General features: G+C 38.8%; 1 protein-coding gene across 1 annotated transcript in view; it reads left to right on the forward strand.

Moving 5' to 3' along the window:
• Positions 1-25,895, forward strand: part of LOC122798353 (solute carrier family 22 member 13-like) — a 714,590-nt gene that overhangs the window by 117,975 nt on the left and 570,720 nt on the right. The window lies entirely within an intron of this gene.

Consider the following 25,895-nt stretch of genomic DNA (forward strand, 5'->3'; position numbering starts at 1 on the left):
GTACGAGAGATTGGACACTAAAGAGGGAGAAAAGGACCTGTACCGATTAGCTAGACAGAGGGACAGAGCTGGGAAAGATGTGCAGCATGTAAGGGTGATAAAGGATAGTGAGGGAAAGGTACTCACAAGAGAGGAGAGTGTGTTGAGTAGATGGAAAGAGTATTTTGAGAGGCTGATGAATGAAGAGAATGAGAGAGAGAGAAGGTTGGATGATGTGGGGATAGTGAATCAGGAAGTGAAACAGATTAGCAAGGAGGAAGTAAGGGCAGCTATGAAGAGGATGAAGAATGGAAAGGCTGTTGGCCCAGATGACATACCAATGGAAGCATGGAGGTGCTTAGGAGAAATGGCAGTGGAATTTCTAACTAGATTGTTTAATGAAATTTTGGAAAGTCAGAGGATGCCTGAGGAGTGGAGAAAAAGTGTTTTGGTACCTATCTTTAAGAATAAGGGTGATGTGCAGAGCTGCAGTAACTACAGAGGGATAAAACTGATTAGTCACAGCTTGAAGTTATGGGAAAGAGTAGTGGAAGCAAGGTTAAGAAGGGAGGTGATGATTAGTGATCAGCAGTATGGTTTCATGCCAGGAAAGAGCACTGAGAGTATTGATGGAGAAATACAGAGAAGGTCAGAAGGAGTTGCATTGCGTCTTTGTAGACTTGGAGAAAGCATATGACAGGGTGCCTAGAGAAGAGTTGTGGTATTGTATGAGGAAGTCGGGAGTGGCAGAGAAGTACGTAAGAGTGGTACAGGATATGTACGAGGGTAGTGTGACAGTGGTGAGGACTGCAGTGGGAGTGACAGATCCGTTTAAGGTGGAGGTGGGATTACATCAAGGATCAGCTCTGAGTCCTTTCTTATTTGCAGTGGTGATGGACAGGTTGACAGATGAGATCAGACAGGAGGCCCCGTGGACTATGATGTTTGCAGATGACATTGTGATCTGTAGTGAGAGTAGGAATCAGGTTGAGGAGACTCTGGAGAGGTGGAGATATGCTCTAGAGAGCAGAGGAATGAGGGTCAGCAGGGCTAAGACAGAATATATGTGTGTAAATGAGAGGGAGGGTAGAGGAATGGTGAGGATGCAGGGAGTAGAGTTGGTAAAGGTGGACGAGTTTAAGTACTTGGGATCAACAGTTCAGAGTAATGGTGAATGTGGAAGAGAGGTGAAGAAGAGAGTACAGGCAGGGTGGAATGGGTGGAGAAGAGTGTCAGGAGTGATTTGTGACAGACGGGTATCCGTAAGAGTGAAAGGGAAGGTCTACAAGAGTGTAGTGAGACCAGCTATGTTATATGGGTTGGAGACAGTGGCATTGACAAAAAGGCAGGAGTCAGAGCTGGATGTGGCAGAGTTAAAGATGTTAAGATTTGCAATCGGTGTGACTAGGATGGATAGGATTAGGAATCGGTATATTAGAGGGTCAGCTCATGTTGGACAGTTTGGAGACAAAGCAAGAGACACGCATGATCCTTGGTTTGGACATGTGCTGAGGGGGGATGATGGGTATATTGGGAAAAAGATGCTAAGGATGGAGCTGCCAGGTAAGAGGAATAGAGGAAGGCCTAAGATAAGGTTTATGGACGTGGTGAGAGAGGACATGCAGGCGGTTGGTGTGACAGAGCAAGATGCAGAGGATAGGAAGAAATGGAAAGAGATGATCGAGAATGATGATCTAGTAGTTCTGATGCTGTTTGTTTAGTGGACGTTCAAACATTTCAGCAATTAGCCCTCATTATTATCTTTTTACTTTGATGACAGAGTTTCCATTTTTATGAGACACACCCTTCCTTTTTTTTTGCCATATTTTTTCCTTTTGTTGTATATCCTGTTTAATTTGGGATACCACCATGATAGTTTGTTTCTGGAACTAATCCTGAGCTTAATTTTGGTAGGTGTAGCAGCCTCTATGCAGCCATTGACATGGTTTACAGAGTTTCTGGAAACAATTCAGCATATGCTGCTGTGTTCTCTGGGTTTAGAGGGGCAGTGAATTTTGACAAACTATCACTTAATAAAAGGTAATTTGCCTTGGAATAGGTCATAACTGTTACTGGTTTTAATTGGATTATGGAGTTGATTTTTATTTTGAAGGAAACAGCTTTATGGTTGGCCATTACCACAGTGGATTGACATTGGTGGGGGTGCAGTGTTCTCCCATATTTGTAAGTACAAGGTCCAGTATGTTGGAGCCTGTAGTGGATGTATTCATTATTTGGTCATGGATGTTTGTATTTACCAAGTCCAGACATCTCTGTGTCTGTAGATTTGAGGCTGTGTAGGACTCCCAGTGCGCTGAGAGGTAATTAAAGTTTCCCATGGGTGGGGTGTTAGTTTGGATGGTAAGTGTGTCTAGAAGGTCCAAGTATGCATTGTGAGCTTCTTGGAACATGGAGGTTGACCTATAGCTGCCCAGGATATCGTATGGGATTTTGTCTTTGATGATCTGCATGTGGAGGAACATCCTGTTTGACCACCCTAGAGGTATGTCTGCTATTTATGTATTTTGAGACACCTCCTCTTTTAACCTTTTTCTGTGCAGCCACTGATCTAAAAGTCTAGAAGGCATTGAAACTTTGTATTGCTTGGGTACTCTCTGCCTTTTTAAACCATGTCTCGGTAACTGCACAGATGTCTATATTCTCGAGTGTGAGAAGGGCTTGGAGGGAGTTTAGATTTTTGTTTAGGCTTCTGGCATTGAGCAGTAATACCTCTCAACTGTACAGATTTTTGCAGAGTGTCAAGGTTTTTGCCTCAAGCTTTTGGCCTGTTTTTCATAAAATTGTGATATAAAAAGAAATATTGAGAAAAACGGCGGTCATGTGTGATATATGATTCCACTATTAATAACTGCATTTCATTTGATTGACTTGTCCCAAAACAATAAAATCTTATGAGGTCATCAGCTAAAACAGTGACACTTTAAAGGTTACAAATCAGAAATATTTTTATTTGTGCAGAGGGGGCATTCCTCCATGTTCCCTCTAACATCTTGGGAAGCCCCTAAATCCCCAAACTAGCATATAAACCTCAGAGAAGAAAGAGAAAGTGGGGAAATCTCAACCCTCACTTTCTCACCGACTTAAAGTCTGGCCACCATGACTGGATGCAGGTAACCTTTCTGGTTCAACATTGTGAGTGTTAATCAGTGATGCTGTGGTAAACAGTAGGGCTCTTGAGAGGTATGTTAACAGAATACAGAGGTCTAGGTGCTGTGCATGCAGTCCGCTATAGCATATGAATCCCAAAAGGGTATCAGAAAAGATCGGGTGAAGTGTCTTGGTTGTTAAATACATAGCCTAGTTGGTACATTTTTTAACAAGTCAATATTCTGATTTGAAGTACATTTGATTAGTTTCCAACCTAGTCTAGTTCTGATCTCCTCCTTCAGGTTAACTAGCTCTGTTGCCTCTGCAAGTCTGATACATAGAAGTTTCTCAGCTACAAACAGCAAACTTTTTTTTTTATTGTGGCTGCTGTTATATTGAATTTTGGATTTCATATTAAAGCATTTTAAGGTATTTGTACTTTATGTTCAGCATATAATAACCTTAATTTAACTGGCGATAAAGTCTCAGATTTTAAAGAATCCACCACATATGTCAACTTGAAGAAGAATAAATAAAATATGAGAATGGCAACTGCAAGTGCTTTGACTGTGTATGGTGCAAAAATTCAGTCTTAAAAGATTTATGTGAAAGAGTCAGAAATGTTTTATTGCTAATGAGTTTACAAATGCAGGCAGAAAAGTGACACATTTTATGGTTTTCGAACTACAACCTATACTTTAATGAAAAGTTTCCTCCTAACAATCAAAGTAAAAAGGCATATATGCAACTGATAAGCTTTTTGCAGAATCATTTTAACAGTGAAATTAGTAAGAACCTATCTTATTTTATTTTTGTTTTGTTTTTATTTAACATGTTTTGTTTGACTGGGTTTTGTCAAAATATTTTTTCAGTTGACACCCAGGGAGAAAAGCTCCAAAAAGTACAAACATTTTTAACAGACATTCAGTAATATACATGAAGACATTAAGTAATATACATTAACAGTTATACATACATTTGCTAATTATTATTATTATTATTTTCATATGAAAATAGAGCATTTGAAGAGGTGTAATAGTGACCTTCTCAGATAACAGATGGAGGTGAGGGAAGGAACTAGGTAGGGCAGTAATAAATATTAATACTGTAGTTAATACCGTACTTAAGAGGCAGAGTATAAAGTAGACTCAGAGACAATTATATATATGGCTATCATAAGGTTTATTTTAGAAGTATATAGGTGGGGGTGGGCAGTGTTAAAAAATGTATGTAGCTGGGACATGTAAGTAAAATTATTCAGGTATTGATGAAAAATTGGTTGTAGGGATAGGATTCTGAATGAAGAGAAAATGGTATGACAATATGGAAAGCTGAAGTTAACACTGGCATTTATCCTAGAGATATACAGGATCAGATCAATTGATCTGATATATAAAGTTTTAGTTTTGTTTTAAATGAGTCTGGATTCTGAGTGGATTTCAGTAATAGGGGGATGTGGTTCTTTACTTTAGCTACATAATTTGAATATAGAGAGTCACCTGCACTATTTAATGATTTTATTATAGATATTAGTGATTTTTTACTATAGTGTAAAACTCTATTGGAGAAGTAGAGTTGTATTAAGTTGTTAAGGCCTGTGCAGTTTTCTGGCTTACAGAGAAGTATGTGTATTGTTGTTAGCGGAGAAAGAGCTACGTGATGTGACATTTCTAACCAGTTTAATTCCCTAAAGGCTAGGCAGTGGTGTGTTCTACTGTTAGAGTTTACTGCAAATTGTGCTATTTTATTATTGCATTGCTCATGTTCAGACAGTTGTGAGACTTGAAGTTTAGTGAAGACTGGGACAGCATAGAGGATTGATGGCAATAAGAAACTAGGGCCTATACATCTTCTGACTACATTTTTTAGGCATTTGGGAGATTGCTCCTTAGAAAATTGAATTTGAGTTATGTCATGCAGGATGTTAACATAGACAACCAGGTTAATGTCTCTCAAATGCCTATAAAATGTAGTACCTACAATCCACCATTGCTAGGAACCTTGCAGGTCTTCCAAAATATATGTGAATCCAGCTTTAGACAATTAAAGCCTGACAACAAGGTTCACAATTTCACTGATTTGAAAGAAAAAGCACTCAAAAGTATGTGCACTAATACCCAAGTTAGGGTTATGAGAGCAGATAAAGGGGGAAAATTTGTTATTATGGATACAAAAGTCTATATTACAGCAATGGAAGAAATGTTAAAAGACAATGATACATATCAGAGGTTAGAGTTGTCCACTATTAAAAATAGTTATCTGAAATTGGACACCTTACTGTTTGAGATGTTTTGTCAAGGAGAAATAGATTATCAAACTTACGTCTATTTACAAGTTGAATTTCCCAAAATGTCAGTACTCTTTGGTATTCCAAAGATACAGAAAAACAATGTTAATCCCCCTTTCAGACCAATTATATCTACAGCAAAGTCTAAGACAGAAACACTGTCTATTTGGTTGGATTTTCTTTTAAATCCTGTGATGCAGGCTCGAAACATTACCTGAAAGATTCATGGCATCTATTAGAAATCCTAAGAGACTTTAGACTACCAGATAGTACTTTTGTTTTTGCTTCTTTGGATGTAGTTTCTCTTTACACCTGCACTGATCAGGAAATAGGCGTGGAATTTTTGAGAGAATACTTAACTACAAATACTGATTTTGACAATACAAAGATAACTACTGTTTGTGCAATAATGGATCTTGTTCTTGATAATAATTTTTTAAAATTCAATGAACAACTGTACAAACAAACATCAGGAGTAGCTATGGGGGCTAGAGTTACCCCTGCTTTTGCTAACCTTGTGATGGCGAATTGGGAAAATAAGTTTCTTATTAAACACAGGTTGTTTGATAGGATACTGATATATCGCCGCTACATTGATGATCTCTTTTTTCTTTGGCAAGGTAGCTATGAAAATTTCGAAATGCTAGTTTCTGACTTAAACAATTCCACTGACTTCATAAAGTTCACCATCAGTGGTTTTGGTTGTAGTCTTAACTTTTTGGATTTAAATTTGACATTTGACTTTCAGTCCAAACAGTTTATCAGTAGCATTTATAGAAAGCCAGTGTTTGCCAACCAATATCTACATAGAGACAGCCTTCATCCTCCTCATATGAAAAAGGGTGCTGTTTAAGGACAACTAATTAGACTTAGTAGATTAACTACATCAGATACTGACTTTACAAAAGAAATTGAGACTTTTAGAACTTATTTGAGGCTAGAGGTTATGACAGATTATGGCTGAACCAAATAGAAAATGAAGTTCTAAAGTTAAGAGACGGCAAGGCAAGTCCAATTTTGAGAGGTCACACCCAGTTTGAAGCATTGAATGAAGGACAGGGTATCAGTGACCACTCCAAGAATTTGAACAACAGCTTTACATTTTCATTTCCACTTCCTGTAGTTAATGAGATGTGGACCCTTAGAAAAATTATAGTTGACAATTGGAAAATTGTATTAGGTAATATAGATTTAGCCAAGATTATAGGACTGCGACCTCTGTTTACTTATAAAAAAGTTACAAACATTAACAGTTTATTAGAACAGGATTGCAATAACAAAACTGACTTTAAAAGTGCACTCATTCAGAAAAAAGGTAGTTATTCTTGTAATTCTTGTAGACAGTGTAGGTACATCAGTAACACATCTTCAGTGGAATTTAGTCACATAAAAATAACTTTTTGGGCCAAAGGATATTACACTTGTCAAAGTGAAATGGTAGTATATGTTGCACAATGTTTATCCTGTCCAAGTTATTACATAGGAAAGACTACTAGGTGTTTAAAAAGACGTATTTATGAACATCTTTTAGCAATTAAGAAAAAAGAACAAACCAATGCTTTGGCAAAACATGCTGGTATTTGTATTGACTTCAAAAAAAATGTTTTTTCAGTGATAGATACTGTCAGTCAAGAAACTTTTTCAGGTGATTATAAAACCTGCTTAGAATGCAAAGAATACTTATGGCAAATTTACTTGGGTGCAGATGTTGCACCAGGTCTAAATGACACCATTAACATAAAGTGTTTTTTGCAAACTAAGATATAAAGTTTTTTTAAAACTCCATTTTATGACATTTATTAGAATGTACAAAAACTTTTTAATTATGTTTTCTACTTCTACTATTTCCACTATATGGATTTTTGTATGTATTTTTTTACATTTATAAAAATTAGCTTTCTTTTTAAGCTATGATTATTCAGTCATGTGACTGCTAATTAAGTATTTAAATGCTGTTTTAGGGTGGTTAGAGTGTTTTTCTGATGAGGTTCACAGCATATTAAAGTGAATGAAAGCGCTAACCTTTGGTGTCCGTGTCTTTTGGTCTTGGTTTGGAGCAGTTTTTTTAGTTTTCCAGTAATGCAGTCATGTTACAGGGAGAGGGCTTTATGATAAAGCAACATATTTTGTTTGAGATAGATTACAGAGCAGATAAGATTTTGTTGGAGACACTGGCAGTAATGACTAATCTCTACTCATCTCAAACTAAAATACACATACCCACGCAAGTATGGATTGGTGCTGGGCCAGAAGTTAAAAATCAAATAATAAAACACAAATGGCCTGCACTCTGAGTCAGCTCTCCATTTTTAATAAATGTAGAACATAAGATAATAATCCAATTCAGTTCAGTATATCCTCATAAATTTAGGGACATAACCAGAACAAAGCACCTAAAGGTGAATTGCAAAAAAACATAGCATACTGGTTTCGGCATTAAGCCTTCATCAGTGCACTGATGAAGAATTGGATTATTATCTTATCCAATTCTTATCCTATTATCCATTTGTGTTTTATAGTCTTTATTCATGTTGAGCTAGAAGAACTCTTGCCTATGGCTGCTCTTCCTGGAAAAGCAAGATAGGGAGTCATTTTGCTTGTCCAAAAGAGAAAAATTTTAAGATTTGTTTCTATTATTTTCAATCTTCTTCTTCTTCTTCTTCGGCTGTTCCCATTAGGGGTCGCCACAGCGGATCATCTGTTTCCAGTTCTTCCTGTCCTCTGTATACTGCTCTGTCACACCAGCCACCTGCATGTCCTCTCTCACCACGTCCATAAACCTTATCTTAGGCCTTCCTCTTTTCCTCTTACCTGGCAGCTCCATCCTTAGCATCCTTTTCCCAATATACCCAGCATCCCTCCTCAGCACATGTCCAAACCAACGCAATCTTGCATCTCTGACTTTGTCTCCAAACCATCCAACCTGAGCTGACCCTCTAATATACTGATTCCTAATCCTGTCCATCCTTGTCACACCCAGTGCAAATCTTAAAATCTTTAATTCTGCCACTTCCAGCTCTGACTCCTGTCTTTTTGTCAGTGCCACCGTCTCCAACCCATACAACATAGCTGGTCTTACTACCCTCTTGTAGACCTTCTCTTCCCCTCTTACTGGTACCCATCTGTCACAAATCACTCCTGACACTCTTCTCCACCCATTCCACCCTGCCTGTACTCTCTGCTTCACCTCTGTTCCACACCCACCATTACTCTGAACTGTTGATCCCAAGTACTTAAACTCATCCACCTTCGCCAACTCTACACCCTGCATCCTCACCATTCCTCTATCCTCCCTCTCATTCACACACACATATTCTGTCTTAGTACTGCTGACCTTCCTTCCTGTCCTCTCTAGAGCATATCTCCACCTCTCCAATGTATCTTCAACCTAGTCCCTACTCTCACTACAGATCACAATGTCATCTGCAAACATCATAGTCCATGGGGCCTCCTGTCTGATCTTGTCTGACAACCTGTCCATCACCATTGCAAATAAGAATGTTTCTATTATTTTCAATGTGTGTTTGAAAGATGAGGGATTTTTCTAGACACATGCTTAATTATTTGAAGTATTTTGTAGTTTCTGTTGTGTTGTTATTGCTCATAAGGAATAAACAGAAGCTTTGCCTTTAATGAGTAAAATATATTGGCCCTACCTGGCTTGGAAAATTTGGCTACAGAAACTTCATTTTTGTGGGAGATGTAAAACATGTACAAACCAAAAGTGAAGCTCTGGAGAATATGCATATGAAACTTAATTTAACGGAGAAGTTTGACATTTTAAAAAGAATCATAGATGTTATTCTGTTCCATTAAATTCCAATCTTAGATTTTTTCAGCTTGCTCATTTCTTTGTTTTTTGTATTAAGGTGGAATAAATAAATCGACTGCTAACGAAAAATAGACTCACATAAATATTGTCTCTAAAAATATATTGTCTGTTTTCCCTCACTTCATATTGCAATTCCTATTTGTATTACACTAACTGACCTTTAATTTCTGTACAAACTGTCTAAAATTTCTCTAAATATTAAATGATTGTCATATACCTTGTATCGATTCTTAACCAATATTTTTATATTATGTATGATTTGTTATAATTATTTAAACTGCAGATGTTTTTGTTTTATTTTTGAAGATTGTAAAATTATTATTCTTAAAATGTTTAGTAATAATTTGGAGCTTTTCTCCTCAGTCCTCCACTGAAACTGGGCTTCTACCCAGTTGGACTTTCCTGGTAATCAAACTGTCAATAAAAAGATAAATAAATAAATAAATCTTCAGAACCCCCTACAGATCTATCCATCTAATTAGACTTGGTGTTAGATTGAGCTAAATAGAGTGCATGCATTCATACTGAGTAAATCCAGTTGTGGATCACCAGTGATGTGGATTCATCAGATGTGTATGACTGTGTCTTGAAAGAATGGCTTGAAATAAATGAGCCAGATTTTGTGGCATCCTACTGCAGAAGAAAAGTGCAGTGCCAGCTTGACTGTGTAGTACATGTTCCTTCTGTAATACTGAACGTGTTACATCATGCTCACCCTGGAATGTCCAGAATGAAAGGTTTAGCCAGATCATATATATGGTGGCTTGGCATGGATCAGGATGTGGGAAAATAATTAAGCTGTGTGATTAATGTTAAGCAACATAAAATAACTACCGATGTGCCTATAACCGATAGAAATATAGTAAAAGGCATGGTCCAGACTGAAAATGGACTATTCTACCCCATTCCTTGAAAATGTTTCTGATTCCAAAATCCCTAGTTTCTGAGAATTTATGCTGTAGTCTTAGTGTTAACTCCATAGAGAAAAAGAACAGGATTTAGGGAGTCATGTCAAGTTATGGATCTGAAGACCAAGCTGTTGAACAGCTGACATCTTGACATGGAAGGACAAAAAGCTGTCACAGTAAAGACATTCAGTTAAAATCTGATTCAAATATAAAATATGCATAGCACACAACAGCAAAAAAAAAAAAAGAAAAAAGGAGATGTAAGTGTGTATGATGTGCGCTTACAGATAACACAGTTAACTTTTGAATTAAGTGACAAAGTGTGTTTCAATAAAAAACATATGCTAATAGTTTTGAAATCCAAACTTCATTACACAGGGATTTGATAGTCTGGGCTATAAAGTAAATGCATTCTCTGAGTTTTATATGAATTTTAGTAGAATCAAACGGTGTGGATGCCATTTCTGCATAGTAATAATATCATCTCTCAAACTGTCTGAAAGTACAGCAGTGAACAGACTCTATATGCAAAAAGAGCAGCTCTTGTACATATATGAGGGTATCATATGTAAAAACAGCTGAATTGAGGTACTTTATTCACGGACTGAATCAATGAGGACCTAAGAATGTCACTTAAGTGTTTTTTTTTATATTTCTGAACTTTATTCTGCTGACTTAAACTAATTTTTGCTTGATATGTTAAATGCTGACAAAAGATGTGTTTCATTATTATAGTGTTGCATTCAGGACTGGGCACTGCTGGGCTTCTGTTGTCTCCATATATGCTGATATTGTTATAAACATTTTTTGGAAGAACAATACAATTTGAGCACAACACACATGTCTTCCCTACATTGACATGCAACATCATTTTTAGCCAATAAATGAAAAAACTGAAGCAAGGCACCAAAATGTAACTGGAATTTTATAATGCAGGTCCCTCAGAAAACGGAAAATACGAGGTGACTTGAAGAAATTTTTTAATGCACAATCTACAAACTTTACTAACTACATACACACATAAATGCACTTATAGGACCAGCGTTTTCGTCTCTCCTCATAAAGACTTCATCAAATGACCTTGAATCCTATTTTACCATTTATATACTCCCTCACCTGTATAAATAAACCAATCACATTGTCTAATAAATAATAAAAAGTTGTTTAGACCAATCACTTCCTCTCCTTTTCCCTCATAAAGCAGCATACAAAGTTTAAAAAAAACAAAAAAAAAACATTAAATATGTTATTACACAAAATTATTTGTTAATAAATAATAAAGTTAAAACATTTCCTTAAAAACATATTATTACATAAATGCTTTCACATTCATTAAATACTTACATTAAAATACAAAAGTAAAAATTATTAAACTTGTTCAAATGTTATAAAAAGCAATGTTATTTCACCATCTCGTGGCATTGTTAAGAACTGCATCATAAATAAAAACTATAGCTTAGCAGATTTCAACTTTAGTAATGGCACAATAGACATAAAATCATTTAAACCAGGGGGGCTTGATGCTTCCAGGGTTACTTGCCACCAACGTTCCCTAAACTCTATTTTCTCCTCCCATAGCCCACCCCTAATTTCTTTTGGTATTTGTTCCAAAACAAGAAAGCTGAAATTTGCTTTTGATTCTAGGTCATCTGATGAAGTCTTTATGAGGAGAGACAAAACATTGGTCCTATAAGTGCCTTTATGTGTGTATGTAGTTAGTAAAGTTTGTGGATTGTGCTTAAAAAAATTTCTTCAAGTCACCTCGTATTTTCCGTTTTCTGAGGGACCTGCATTGTGGATCATTTTTAGCCAAATAATGGCTTATTTGGAAGGGCACCATGTCATTATTAAAATAAGTTGTCCAATTCTTAAACAAGAGTGAATTCAACGTCTGGCTTTGCTGTTAACCATGATTTATTTATTATGGCTTTTTTGGATGTCTCCTTAGCTAAACTTATTGATGACTCAGTAAAAACTATGTTATACCATTAACTATTTAATAAGAATTAAGTTTTATTGGCAAATAGCTGTCATCTCCAGCACATCATTATAAGCATGCCTAAATCTCATTTTCTTTTTTTAAAGGATTTGTGATAGTGATGATGACTATAATACTGAGGCAGTTAATCTTTCCAGTAGGTTTAGACTCAGGGGAAATGCTGAGACCGTCATAAAAAATTTGCTGATACTTATACTAGAAGCCTTTCAAGAACTAGTACCTTCACCTATCAGGTCCTGCCATCTCTACCAAATTAGAATAATTTGCATTTTATCACCATCTTTGGTACCAACAGTTTTATGATTAGACATGTCTTATACAAACATTGGCATGTCTTAGTCAATGATAGAGTCCTTCATAATCTGCTATCAGATACTTGCAGAGTAAGAACTTAGGACAATTCTTACTCCACCACAAAAATGACTCGTGTCTAAAAAAATTACATGACAATTTTTTTACATCTGTGAGGCATGTAAGGAAAACATGAAATCAGACATCTTACTACTTGGCGTAAAAACTGTGTGATTCAAATGACATGTATGTGCACATGGAGCTTTCTATACAGGACAATTATTATGCCCATTTATGCAGAGAATAGCTCTACACTTGAGTGATATAGGGTGCAAATTCAAATGAAGTACAGTTTTTACACATTTAATTTCACTTCCTACTGCCTTATTTTCCTGTATAGGTCTTCATAAGGTCATAGGCCATTTGTTACAAAATCAGACGCATGAATTACTGAAGAATCAAGAAGAGATGGATAGCAGCATTGGGGGCATGCCGTTTATTTTATTTCTTTATTTATTCGGTATGGTAACTGGAGTAGCTCACTGATCCAGATGAACCTATTTCAGTCTCACTCTGGACAAATATAAATGACAGTAGGCAATAGGCAAGGAAGTTAACAGTGTTATGAATACAAACAAAATGTTATATCCAGATATCAATGAATCAATAAGAGAAATAATAATAAAGTACACTGTACAAATGACAATATGAAGGGATGTTAAGAGCAAGGTGGGAAACAGAAGAAGAAGAAGGAGTTAAATAGTGAAGGTAAGAATGCACAATACAAATGCTTTGTAATTAGAGACAGGAATATGAAGCGAATTCTAGAATTAATAAAAGAAAACAAGTTATTGCATAAGATTAATTTATGTGTGCCTTTACTTTTGCTATCTTTTGCACGTTGTGCTGTATATCTCTTTTGCACGTCAGCCATCTGTGTTTGTTGATCAAATGGTGCTGAACAAACAGATGTTGACTTTGTGATTGTTTGAGCTATCTATTTATATGTATATATATATATATATATATATATATATATATATATATATATATATATATAGCCACCCAGTGGTGTAAACCTTGACTCTAGATGATTGTCACTACTGAAGGGACACCCTGAATCCTTTTGCAAAAATGTGAAAAAGGGTTGTGGATGGATCGATGGATATGTGTGTGTGTGTGTGTGTGTGTGTGTGTGTGTGTGTGTGTGTGTGTGTGTGTGTGTGTGTGTGTGTGTGTGTGTGTGTGTGTGTGTGTGTGTGTGTGTGTGTGTGTGTGTGTGTGTGTGTGTGTGTGTGTGTGTGTGTGTGTGTGTGTGTGTATACATCTGTATAAATATATATATATATATATATATATATATATATATATATATATATATATATATATATATACACATAGGGAGAGAGAGGGTGAGCATGTGCGTGTGTGAGTGAGCCACTGCTCAGCCCACAAAGCCTGAGGTATTGTGCCTGTCAGAGCTGCCTTACAAGAGGATGAGTTATAGAATCATGAAGAAGAAGAAGAATGCAGAACAGGAGGCAAACTAGAAAGGCATGTCTCATGAACAGCTAATGGGAAGCACCTGTCACCAGAGGAACATTTTGGTTAATACGTCTTAAGGAAATGAGGATTTCTGACTACTGATTGCAGACAGCTAAAGAGAGAGAGAGAGACAGAGAGAGGCAAAGTATTTTGAACAGGACACTCCAGGGTGCTTTGTGTGAAGGAGAAAGGCATAGAAGGTATCCTAGAAACTGGGAAAAAGTGATATAAACTGTTGTCTTGCAGGTGAGAAGCTATTGGAGTTTCTCCTGTTTCTGTGGTGAACTATTTTTGAATGGTGTTATTTGTAAGTTCTGTTTGTTTTCTGACACACTTTGGGAAAACACTGCCTAGACAGTAGGAAAGAATACAGGAACAATGCTAACTTGAATATCGGTAACACTAAACTGAACTTTGAAAAGTACACTTACTTGATTTTATGGACCTGCATTTGAGACTGGGATTACTTTTGTTATTCTCCATACTTTTTTAAAAGAAAATCATTTTTATGTTTGTCCTGTCCAAACAAACCTCCCCTTAAAATAGAAGAGCTATTTCTGAGACTGAAAACACTGTATGTTGCTTCTATGTGTTGTGTGTGTGTGTGTGTGTGTGTGTGTGTGTGTGTGTGTGTGTGTGTGTGTGTGTGTGTCTGTATATGATACATACCTCCCATTCACACACTAATGTTCCTTCAATACACACTCACAACTCACAGACAGAACATTGTGCAACAGTGGTTTGTAGTGATGATTTTGTTTTTGTTAGTGGCTTGGCGTTGGTAGTGTAGTCAACTGACATGTGGAATCTTGCAGTGGGTAGATCTGCTTTTGTATTCAAAAATCTCTGGATGAGTAATATGGAGGGAGTGGGCACCTCTCATTCTCTTATAGGTTCATAGTTTCATACTAGGCTATCTGCCCTAGGGCATTTATAAGCCTAGCCAGAGTGTGTTTGGCTTTCGCCACCCATTTTAAATTAATTTTGCTATGCCCTTTTTTGAGGTTAGTATACTGTGCCTCTGTCTAACAGTGACACAGAAGTGATACCCGGGGTAAACTTATGATCTCTCATCCACTCATCAAGATTCCTCTTGAAGAGAGTCAATGAGGGACTCTGCCTAACCTGGACTGGGATTTTATTCCAGAGTGAAGGGAGCCTCTGGGTTATGAATCTGTCCCTCCAGCATGCCCTATTTATTTCAGTGCTGAGGTTCAAGTCTCTCGGGCGCATAGCTTGATGGGATTTGGATTTTCGGAGGTATAGCATGTCCATTAATTCTGGGTTGGACATGGCTTTATACGTCAGGCACAGATCGCCTCTGAGCAGGCGGTATGCCACTAAGTAGAGCTGGAGTTTCTTTAACCGGGCAGCATATAGCATCTGTTTTAGCCCTTTGATCCTCTTGGTGAGGTACTTTTGGGGTCTTTCCAGTTGCTGCTGGTGTCTGGTAAGGTACATCCCAAAAGGGGCATTGTACTCAATTATGGGCCTGATGAGGGATGAGTAAAGAGGCACGATGACCTCCCCTGATCTAGATGTGAATCCCTTCATGATTAGGTGGGCTATGTAAAATGTTCTTCTAACCACTTTGGCCACGTGGTTGTCAAATGAGAGATTGTGATCAACTTGGGTCCCCAGGTCCCTAATTACTTCTTCTGTACTTAATGGATTACCACCTATGTGGTAATTTGTGGGCACTTTGTTTTTGCCAAAGGGGATGACTATACACTTTTTGGCATTTAGCTTGAGGCCATGGCTCTGGCACCAGTTGTTTGTTTCTATGAGGCCCTTTTGGAGGATGCTTGTGTCGACTGGAGAGTCGATTATGGCGCCCAGTTTGCAGTCATCTGTGAACTTGGTCAGCCACAGTCCTTCCGTGTTGGCCTGTACCTCCGAGAAATATATACCGAACAAGAGAGGTCCCAGGACTGAGCCTTGTGGGATGCCACTTGTAACTGGTTTGGAGTCTGACATGGCTCCAGCAATTCTAACCATGTGGGTTCTGTTCTTGAGCCAGTTTGAAACCCATCTAGTGACATAGGGGTTTATATTTAAGCTGGTGAGCTTATCTATAATGCCCGAGTGGAGTATTGTATCGAAGGCTTTTGCGAGGTCCAGGTAGGCTGTAATAACCACCTTCCCCTCATCAATGGCCTTGGTGACTGTTTCAAAGAAATCAACCAGGTTTAAGAGGCAGGGTCTGCCCTTAACAAAGCCGAACTGGGTAGGATCCAGTGTCTTTAGGTCCCCAATATCTTTATTTATGAGGTCCATGATGATCCTTTCCATAGCTTTGCAGACCAAGCTAGTCAGGCTTATGGAGCGATAGTTTCCAGGATCCGTTGAGGCACCACATTTGTGGAAAGGGACCACTGTTGCTGTACGCCACTCTTTGGGTACATATCCTGTAGTAAGGCTGAGATTGAACAGTAGTTTTATGTTTGGGTTTAGCTCTTCTTGGAGTTCATGTAGGACGCAGCCCGGGACACCGTCTGGTCCCATTGATGCTGTGTTTTTTGCTTTGGAGAGGGCGGCTCTTACCTGAGCATCTGAGATGTCAGGGGGCAGCACTCTGCTGGGATAGATATTTGCCCTTTTGGTGGGAGGGGAGTTTGCGCTGAACCTGTCAGCTAGGATGTTGGCAATGTCTGTGGGTTTGGTGTATTTTTTGTCATTTTGGACTAATTCTGAGCATATCTGAGAATTCCCACCCAGGTTCCTAACATAACTAAAGAAAGCCTTGTGATTATCCTTAGTGTCCTGTGCAATTTTTCTCTCAAAGCTGGCCTTAGACGATTTTATGAGTGCCTGTAGTTTTTTGCTAATACTGATCAAAGATGCCTTCCCTTTTTGGGATTTTGCTCTATCATGTAGTAGCTTCCTCCTTCTATTGTATAGTTTTTTTATGGCTGGGGTCCACCAGACAGGACGTCTGCCTTTGTAGGATTGGGTCTTGGTTTTATTTGGGATTGCATGATCCATGCATTCCTGAAGGTGTTCATAGAATGCATTTATAAAGGATTCTGCGGTCTGGGCCGTATTTTCCACAGGCTCGGCTTTGAAGGATTCCACCTCGGTTTTGAGGAGTGTGAAATTTGCTTTAGAGAAGTTTTTCACTGTGGTTTTCTGGGCATGGGGAGGGGTCGGGATGTGAATATCCAGTGAGATTAATTTATGGTCTGATCTTACCAGTGAGGGATACACTTCTGGTCTGGAGCATAGAGTCCCCATGTTGGTGATGATCAGGTCCAGTATGTTTTCCCCTCTTGTGGGAGTGGTAACAAGTTGTTCCATAGCATTTCAGTTTATAAATTCTAGGAACCTTTGGGCTAGGGTGTTGGAGCTAGAGTAATTCTCCCAGTCTATGTTTGGGTAGTTGAAGTCGCCAAATATAATGGTGTTTGGAGAGACCTTCATATTTTTCAATGTTCTCAGGAAGGCAGAGTGGGGTTCCTGGGTTTGGGAGGGTGGTCTGTAGCAGGCTATAAACTGGAAGGCAGTTTTACCCACTGTTAGTTTCACATGGATAGTCTCTGATTCTTCGTGCTGTGCCACCAACCTGGAGGTGTGGGTATCTTTGACGAATATTGATACTCCCCCTCCTTTTGTGGTTTGGTCCAAGTTTTGGGGCTGAAAAGCATGGTATGAGGTATAACCTGGTAGTGCTAGGGTGCTCTCGAGCCTTGAACCAGGTTTCTGTTACTGCACAGATATCGATGTTCTCCATTCTAAGGAGAGTTTCGAAAGTGCATCCTGAGGTTTAGACTTCTGGCGTTGAGTAGCATTACTCTTAGTTTCTTATCCCTTGTGATACCTATGGAGGTGGGTTTGTCTTCTGAGCCTTGGCTAAAAAGGCACTATGGGGTAGCAAGAGCCTTTGCCAATATCCGGAAGCCCAGGGGTGACAGGTGCAAGCCGTCCCTAGCGAAGCATCGTGGCTTGTCGAGCATGTCATCCCAGGCTGACAGGCATTGGATCCCCTTTTGAATGACACCAATACTTAAGCCAATTGTTGAAATTGATCACCTTGTCTTCATATTGTGGCATCATTCTTGGTGAGGGTAAGATGCTACTCAAGGTCAGGGTCATACCGGCCTGGGCTACATGCTCAGAGAGCTCCTGTATGTCTCTTTTCATGTAGTCCAGGGGGGTACGTCTCAGGTCATTCATACCAGCATGGACAATGACTGAGTCATATTTGTACTTGCCTTGGAGTTACCTGAGTGCTTGTGTTTTGTGGCGGATCCTAGCGCCCGACAGGCAGCTCACCATGACCTTCTCCTTGTTCAGCCTGGTGAGTGGGACATCAGTGTGCCTGACGATAGAGTCACCTATTACAAGTGTATCAGGTTTGTTGTTTAGCCTTAAGGGCTGTGACTGTTCGGCACACTGGCTTTGTGAGCTATGTGTTGCATGTGTTTTGTTTGGGGTAGCGGTTGCTTGGGTGTCTGCTTTGGAGGTCTCTGCTGCTTAGGAAGATTTTTATTTAGAGCCTCCGAGTATGTTTTTGTGTGTTTATGTGTTTGGTTTGCTGCCGTGGTAGGTCTATGTGAGACTGGAATTGTAGTGAGTGTGGTTTCCTTCTCCTCCTGACTGGTTATGCAAGTACTGAGTTGAGAGAGCTTAGCCTCCACTTTGGCTATATGGTTGCATCTCTCACATGTGTTAGAATTTGTTGGGAGGAGGAGAGGGTTGAATGTGTACATGAGGCAGTTGTAACATTGCCTCAAGATTCCCAGATTCACCAGCTGGACCGGAGAGGAGATTGACAACTGCCCTTTGGACATGCTAGAATAGTATTGGGAATTCCTTTATAATTGAAAAAAAGGGCCAATGGGGAACAAGGTACTCAAGGGGAGTTTGTGAGGGTGTAGTGCTTTTAATTTTTTAGTGCTGACTTAGTAAGCAAGTGCCAGGTAACTTAAATGCAATGTGTTACATGTAACTTAAATGCAAAAATGACAAACAGTAACTTTCTTTCAAGTGAAGCAAGGAAATAAGTACAGTAAGCAATGCAGATATCACTAGGGATCCACAGAAGCACTGAAAAGCCGCGTTTTAGGTGAAATTAGCATTTCAGGGAAATGACAAGCAAACAAACAACAAGCATACAAACAAAGCTAGATTCAGCAGGCCTGGATCTAGTCTATGCTACAGCAAACAAGGTGTACCAATTTCAGTAAGAAGTAGTTCAAATATGCAGGCACTATAAGCCTTTAACCAGAAATTCCCAGCTCAGAAGGGCAGAGTCCAGCCTCTCCTCCCACAAGAGTGCAGACCACGAACCCTGTTAATGTAAAATAACTGGCTTGAAGACCAAGTGCTTAAACCAGAATTAATACACTTTCAGAATAAGACACTAAGCCCTCATTCAGCAGTTCCCAACTAGAAGGATGTAAGCTACCTGTTCTGCCACTACAGTGCAGACCACAAACCTTCTTAATGTAAAAACAACTGGTCTGAAGCCCAAGTGCTTAAACTAAAAGGTAGAACAAAGTCCCGGATCACCCGTAGAGACAATAATTCCAATAATTCCAGTGGTATGAAAGATAAAAAACGAATCTTTATTCACAAAAGCTAAGCAACTCTTCAGCAGAGATTAAGACAAGCGCTTTCGCCTGGACTATTCCAGGCTTTGTTCTACAGTTGCTCTATTTTTTACGTGGTTTTCTTGGTGGTGCTTAAACTAAAAGGCTTAGAATGAGTTGCACCAAGCAGTAATAAATACAAATCATATCCCTATTGAGATGGATACCTCCCAACTGTCCAGATTTATGCAGAATGTTCATATTTTTGCCTCACGTTTTTGGTCTGTTCCTCATGAAATTTGTGTTTTTTGGCAAATTATTGAGTATTGAAGTCACTAAATAATGAAAGACATTTCAGCTTCAGACTTCATACCCTTCAGAAAATACATACTAATGCAAATCATGTTGTTCTATCTTCTTCTTCTGGCTTCTTCCTGGTTAGGGGGTCACCACAGTGGATTACGTGTCTTCTCATGATTAGCAGTGGAGTTTTACGGTGGCGAGTTGCCAGCCCGGCACCCAACCTTCCACGGAAGGCACACAAATGCATGCCTGGGGCAGATTTAGACTATCCAATCCACCTACAGCATGTCTTTGGGATGTGGGAGGAAACCAGAGCACCCAGAGAAAACCCAGACGACCATAGGGAGGACATACAGACTCCGCACAGAAGGCACCCCAGCCAAGGATCGAACCAGAGGCGGCAACAATAACAGCTGTACCACTGCGGCCGCCCCAAATCATGCTGTTCTATCAAATTTCCAAATTTGTAAGAACATTGTTTAAAAAATGTCCATATTTTTAGGCATTTGTCCTACTACTGTTTTTGGCTTTGTCTAGAATTCTTGGGTTAAGTGCTTGAGAGACATGTTGTGGTATGAATTTTTTTTAAATATAATACACATAAAGGTACACATTTAATTTGAAAGAGATTATTTTCTTTCTGTCATGGAATAAGGGTATCTCTATTTTCTGCATTTTTGAATACTGAAATATACCAGAGTAATGTAGCATGCAGAAATGTGTCAGCACTTATAAATTTAAAATAGTCAATTTTAGCATACTAAAAGTTAAAGTTAAGAGCAATTATCTTTCTTCCACCACCCAGTAGATAAAAGTAGATGGTTAGTTTACTGCAAATAGCTTAGCCCAGAAATATTTTATGTTTGGTTTGAAAATGCTCAGAGTAGCCAAAATTACGCATCAGGCGTTGACACATACCACAACAAACACTCCAAAAATGTTCAATGTACAAATTGTATGTTTTGGAGGATGATAGCTATTTCTGGATGTGGTCATCAAACATCATAATAGCTGACTAGACCAGGTCCATATCACAATGTCGAAAGATAAAAAGAACGAGCGCTCTTTTACTGAACACTAAAAACCGAAAGCAGTAAATGTTGAACACACGAAACAGCAATTTTTTTCCTAGGGAAAAAATTGCTGCTCTGCAAAAAAAAAACACCCCCCCCCCAAAAAAAAAAAAAACAAACAAATCCAAACACAAAATAAAGTGGAACTTAGCCTCCCCCACACTTAAATATACCAACTCCGAGATCACACCATAGTGGAGGAAATGTCAAAGACCTGAAAATGGTGTTCACTCTTTTTATCATTCGACGTCGTAATATAGACCCAACCAGACCAGAGAACCAAGAAACATTGTTGCAGTTATTATTAATTCCTGTGGGGAGCTTTGATGAATTCACCATTCATTTCAAGATGGATTCTAACTGTGCATATGTATATGTTACAGTTGTAGATGTTTTGAGAATTACATCAATGGAAACTATGTATTATAATTGCATTAACTGCCTAAAATGCATTTAGATGGTTTTGTATAATTTGTGAGTTTTTAACATATCAAGTTAATTTTATAGCTGATACATGTGAGATATAACAAAACATGTAAGAAAAGTATTTAATTTTGAATGATATCTTAGCAATTGCATTACATTACATTTTATTTGCCTGACAGCAGAATGAGAAATGACTATTCAGCCTTCCCTTTAAACACTTACTTCAAACCTGTAATTAGGGCAGGGTGAAAGAAATGGCTATGGGGGGGTCATGATTGTGCACTCCAGCATCATCAATGTCTACCAATCAGCACTGGCATAATAAGCTAGAAGGATAGCGGGGCTTTGTAAGTGAATGACCATACTGTTTTTGTGGTCATGAATAAAGCACTGAAGTGCTCAGTGTGTATATATGATAGCAACTGTAGCAAGCCTGAAACTAGCAGCTGTGCAAGAGTTACAAGAGTGAAGAAGAACATTTTGTTGGTCCTCAGCTTGAGCTAGAAAGACTTTTTATTTATCCTGGAGTGCAATTTGGGGAAGTGCGTAAGGTACCAGATGACATAGCTATGGCTCTGTTCTATCTCCATCCATATTTCATCCTCATCGCTTCACTAGCTGTCCCATGCTGTATCTAATGCCTTTGTGTATTCCCTGTTTACTACCCATTCTAGTTAGTAGTCCATTTTAGGGCTCCAAAGTCCTCTCCTTGAAAAAACATTTTCATAGCTCAAGTGAATGGTTGTAGCCACCGTCCACCTTACTCTGTCTTTCTTTCTCTCCGTCCAATACACATTTATGATGACTTTCCTCTGAATTTGTTACAACAGCCCGCTGATTCTTCATGGGTGGCCTGCAGAACTATCCACAGTACTCAAAGTGAGGTGTGACCAGGGCTTGAAAGAGTCAGTTCATTATTTCTTGCTTCTGGAGTCTCTTTCCTCTGAATATAAACTTCAGCATTCTGACTGCTGCTACCACTGCTCTTTCACTCTGCTCCTGGTACACTAGTGCAAGTGTGATCAACCCGCCACTGTCATGTTGCGAATAGTTCCAGTCCACACCCAGCTTATATCCCCTAGTTTATACTTTGGAGTAAGGTTGCTGAGGCCTAGGTGCTATTCTTTGCATTTGTCTGGACTGAGCCTTCAATGACATCTTTTACTCCAGTTGTTTAGCCTTACCAAATCCTTGCTGAGACCTTTTCTCCTTCTCCCACAGCTCCACCTAACTTTGTGCCATCAGCAAAGATACTGTTTCAGTTACTTCCTGTCTCAGATATGTCTGAAAAGAGAAAACCAATGACTAATGGACACAGTACTGTACTTGTCACTTCCTGTATTTGTAACAATGTTCTTAGCCTTGGTTCTGCTCTCAGCACTTCAAGAGTTACTAACAGACACCTGTATGGGACATAGTCAAATGCCTTGGTGAAATACAGATGGAACATACCTATCATATTGTCCGTCATATTCCCTTGTAACTTGTTTGAAAAACTAGATTGGGTATTATTGACAACTTCTTCTGGCCATGAACCCCTCTGGGTTATTGTCCTGCAAATTGTTACTGTACTATGAAAGTGACCAGCCTTTCCCTTAAGATCTCCTCAACAAGTTTCTGTCTCCACTTCTAGGCTAACAGGCTTGTATTTCCCTGGATATTCTCTGCTCTTCCACTTGTATAAGGGTGGTGTACTTGATACCCTATAGAGTATACTATAGAAACAAGAGCTGTGAGGCAGCAATAATGAGACTGTACCACTGTACCACCCTCAATACTGACACTGTACCACTGTACCACCCTCAGTACTAACACTGTACCACCCTGAATACTGAGACTGTACCATTGTACAACCCTGAATACTGAGACTGTACCACTGTACCACCCTCAATACTGAGACTGTACCACTGTACTACCCTCACTACTGACACTGTACCATTGTACTACCCTCAATGCTGAGATTGCACCACTGTACCACCCTCAATACTGAGACTGTACCCACTCTACCACCCTCAGCACTGAGACTATACCACTGCACCACACTAAATACTGATACTGTACCACTGTAACACCCTCAGTACTGACACTGAACCACCCTCAACACTGACACTGTACCACTGTACCACCCCCAGTACTGACACTGCACCACCCTCAACACTGACACTGTACCACTGTACCACCCCCAGTATTGAGACTGTAGCACTGCACCACCTTCAATACTGAGACTGTATCACTGTACCACCCTCAATACTGACACTGTACCATGGTACCACCCTCAATACTGACACTGTATTACCCTCAGTACTGAGACTGTGCCACTGTACCACACTCAATACTGAGACTGTACCACTGTACCACCCTCACTACTGACACTGTACCACTGTACCATCCTCAATACTGAGACTGTACCACTGTACCACCCTCAGTACTGAGACTATACCACTGCATCACCCTCAATACTGAGACTGTACCACTGTACCACCCTCAATACTGAGACTGTACCACTGTACCATCCTCAATACTGAGATTGCACCACTGTACCACCCTCAATACTGAGACTGTACCACTGTACCACCCTCAGTACTGACACTGCACCACTATCAATACTGACACTGTACCACTGTACCACCCTTAGTACTGAGACTGTACCACTGCACCACCTTTAATACTGAGACTGTATCACTGTACCACTGTACCACCCTCAATACTGACACTGTACCACCCTGAATACTGAGACTGTTTCACTGTACCACCCTGACTACTGACACTGTACCACTGTACCACACTCAATACTTAGACTGTACCACTATACCACCCTCAGTACTGAGTGTATCATAGTACCACCATCAGTACTGAGACTGTACCACTGCATCACCCTAAATACTGAGACTGTACCACTGTACCACTGTCAATAATGACACTGTACCAATGTACTACCCTCAATATTGAGACTGTACCACTGTACCACCCTCAGTGCTGAGACTGTACCACTCTGAATACTGAGACTGTACCACTGCACCACCCTTAATACTGACACTGTACCACCCGCAATACTGCCACTGTGCCACTGTACTACCCTCATTACTGAGACTGTACTACTGTACCATCCTCAATACTGAGACTGTATCACTGCACCACTTTTTTATAAGATGCTTTCTTTCAATTCTGTTGGATATGTTTATTTTTTATCATTTTTGTGACAGGTAACATTGAGTATATGAGTTTTCTGAGGATAGCTTGGATTCTGAACAACCTTTGTTAGGAATAATTGTCCTGTTATTTGATCATGTGTAGTAAAAGTTTAAGCAGTGGGGGGATCAACATGATAGGTAGCTTTGAGCATATGATGATTGATAGAAGACTTTACGGGGTGAACAAGATGTCTTTTGGCTATTTCAAGTACACACACACACATTCATTTTAGGGGAATATTTTCAGCTGTGGTAGTTGTCTGTGTTTGACAAAATGAACAAAATTTATGCACAGTATGTATTTTTCTTTGATTGAAATGTTTGTACTGTTGTTTTTTTTTACAGGTTTGTAATTCATACTGCAGATTATATGGGCATTTTTTTTTCATTTTGGTTTGTATTTTTCCTTATTTTTTCTACAGTTTTTCAATTTTTTAACTGTGTGTGTGTGTGTGTGTGTGTGTGTGTGTGTGTGTGTGTGTGTGTGTGTGTGTGTGTGTGTGATATCCTTTATATTTCTTTAATTATACTGGTTAATTGTTTTATGTGTTTTAAGTCACTGTTTTAAGTTTATATTTATTTTTTGTTGTTTGTGATTATGTTCTTCAAGTAATTTTGTTTACTTTAGGATAGCTCTGTTTTGTTCTTAAGTTTGAATTTGTTTTTCTTTGGCAGAGTTGTAGTACCTTCAGTTTGTGTTGTTTTTATGTTATGATTATTATTGTTATTGTCATTTTTATTATTATTACTGTTATTAATATTATTTATAGCTCCAGTTCTTAATGCCTTTTTCTGCTGAATGTGTTCTGCGTAAGTGAATTGTTAATGTTTACAGGTCTGACTGTTCTTTTGTTGGTTTTAGTTAGCTTAATTTGGTCTGGTAACTTATGACTTGTGGAGAGTGTATATAGGTAGCTGAGGATGTTGATAGAGTTACATAAATGGTTGATGACATGCAAGAAGTCTACATAAATTTATGCTAAGCTTTGTGCTTTATGTCATACACACACACACACACACACACACACACACACACACACACACACACACACACACACACACAATTACACACAGGCAATTAAATAAAGCACTTTTAAGAATATGCCTGCAGTATCATGACACAATGTACCTACAGAAGTATTTAAGTAAGTAAGGGGTTCTGAATGCTCTGGTTTAGTTTTGCATTAGTGACTTATTCACAATATAATTTAAATTCTCTCTCTCTGTTTGTTGTTCAGAAAAGGTATAAATCAGTATTATTTGGATTACTCTGACGTTTTAGAATTCGTTTCATCTGATCACTTATGTAACAGTGTATAGGTGTAAAAAAGTTCAAAGATTTGAAGTAAGTAATTATTCTGTGCAAAAAAAGTCTGAATGCCAAGCTATGTGCTTATAAACACTTTGGAAATGCATTGTTTT

This window comes from Protopterus annectens, chromosome 3.part1 (genome assembly GCF_019279795.1).
Source record: "Protopterus annectens isolate FY-2018-M chromosome 3.part1, PAN1.0, whole genome shotgun sequence".
Lineage (NCBI taxonomy): Eukaryota > Metazoa > Chordata > Ceratodontiformes > Protopteridae > Protopterus > Protopterus annectens.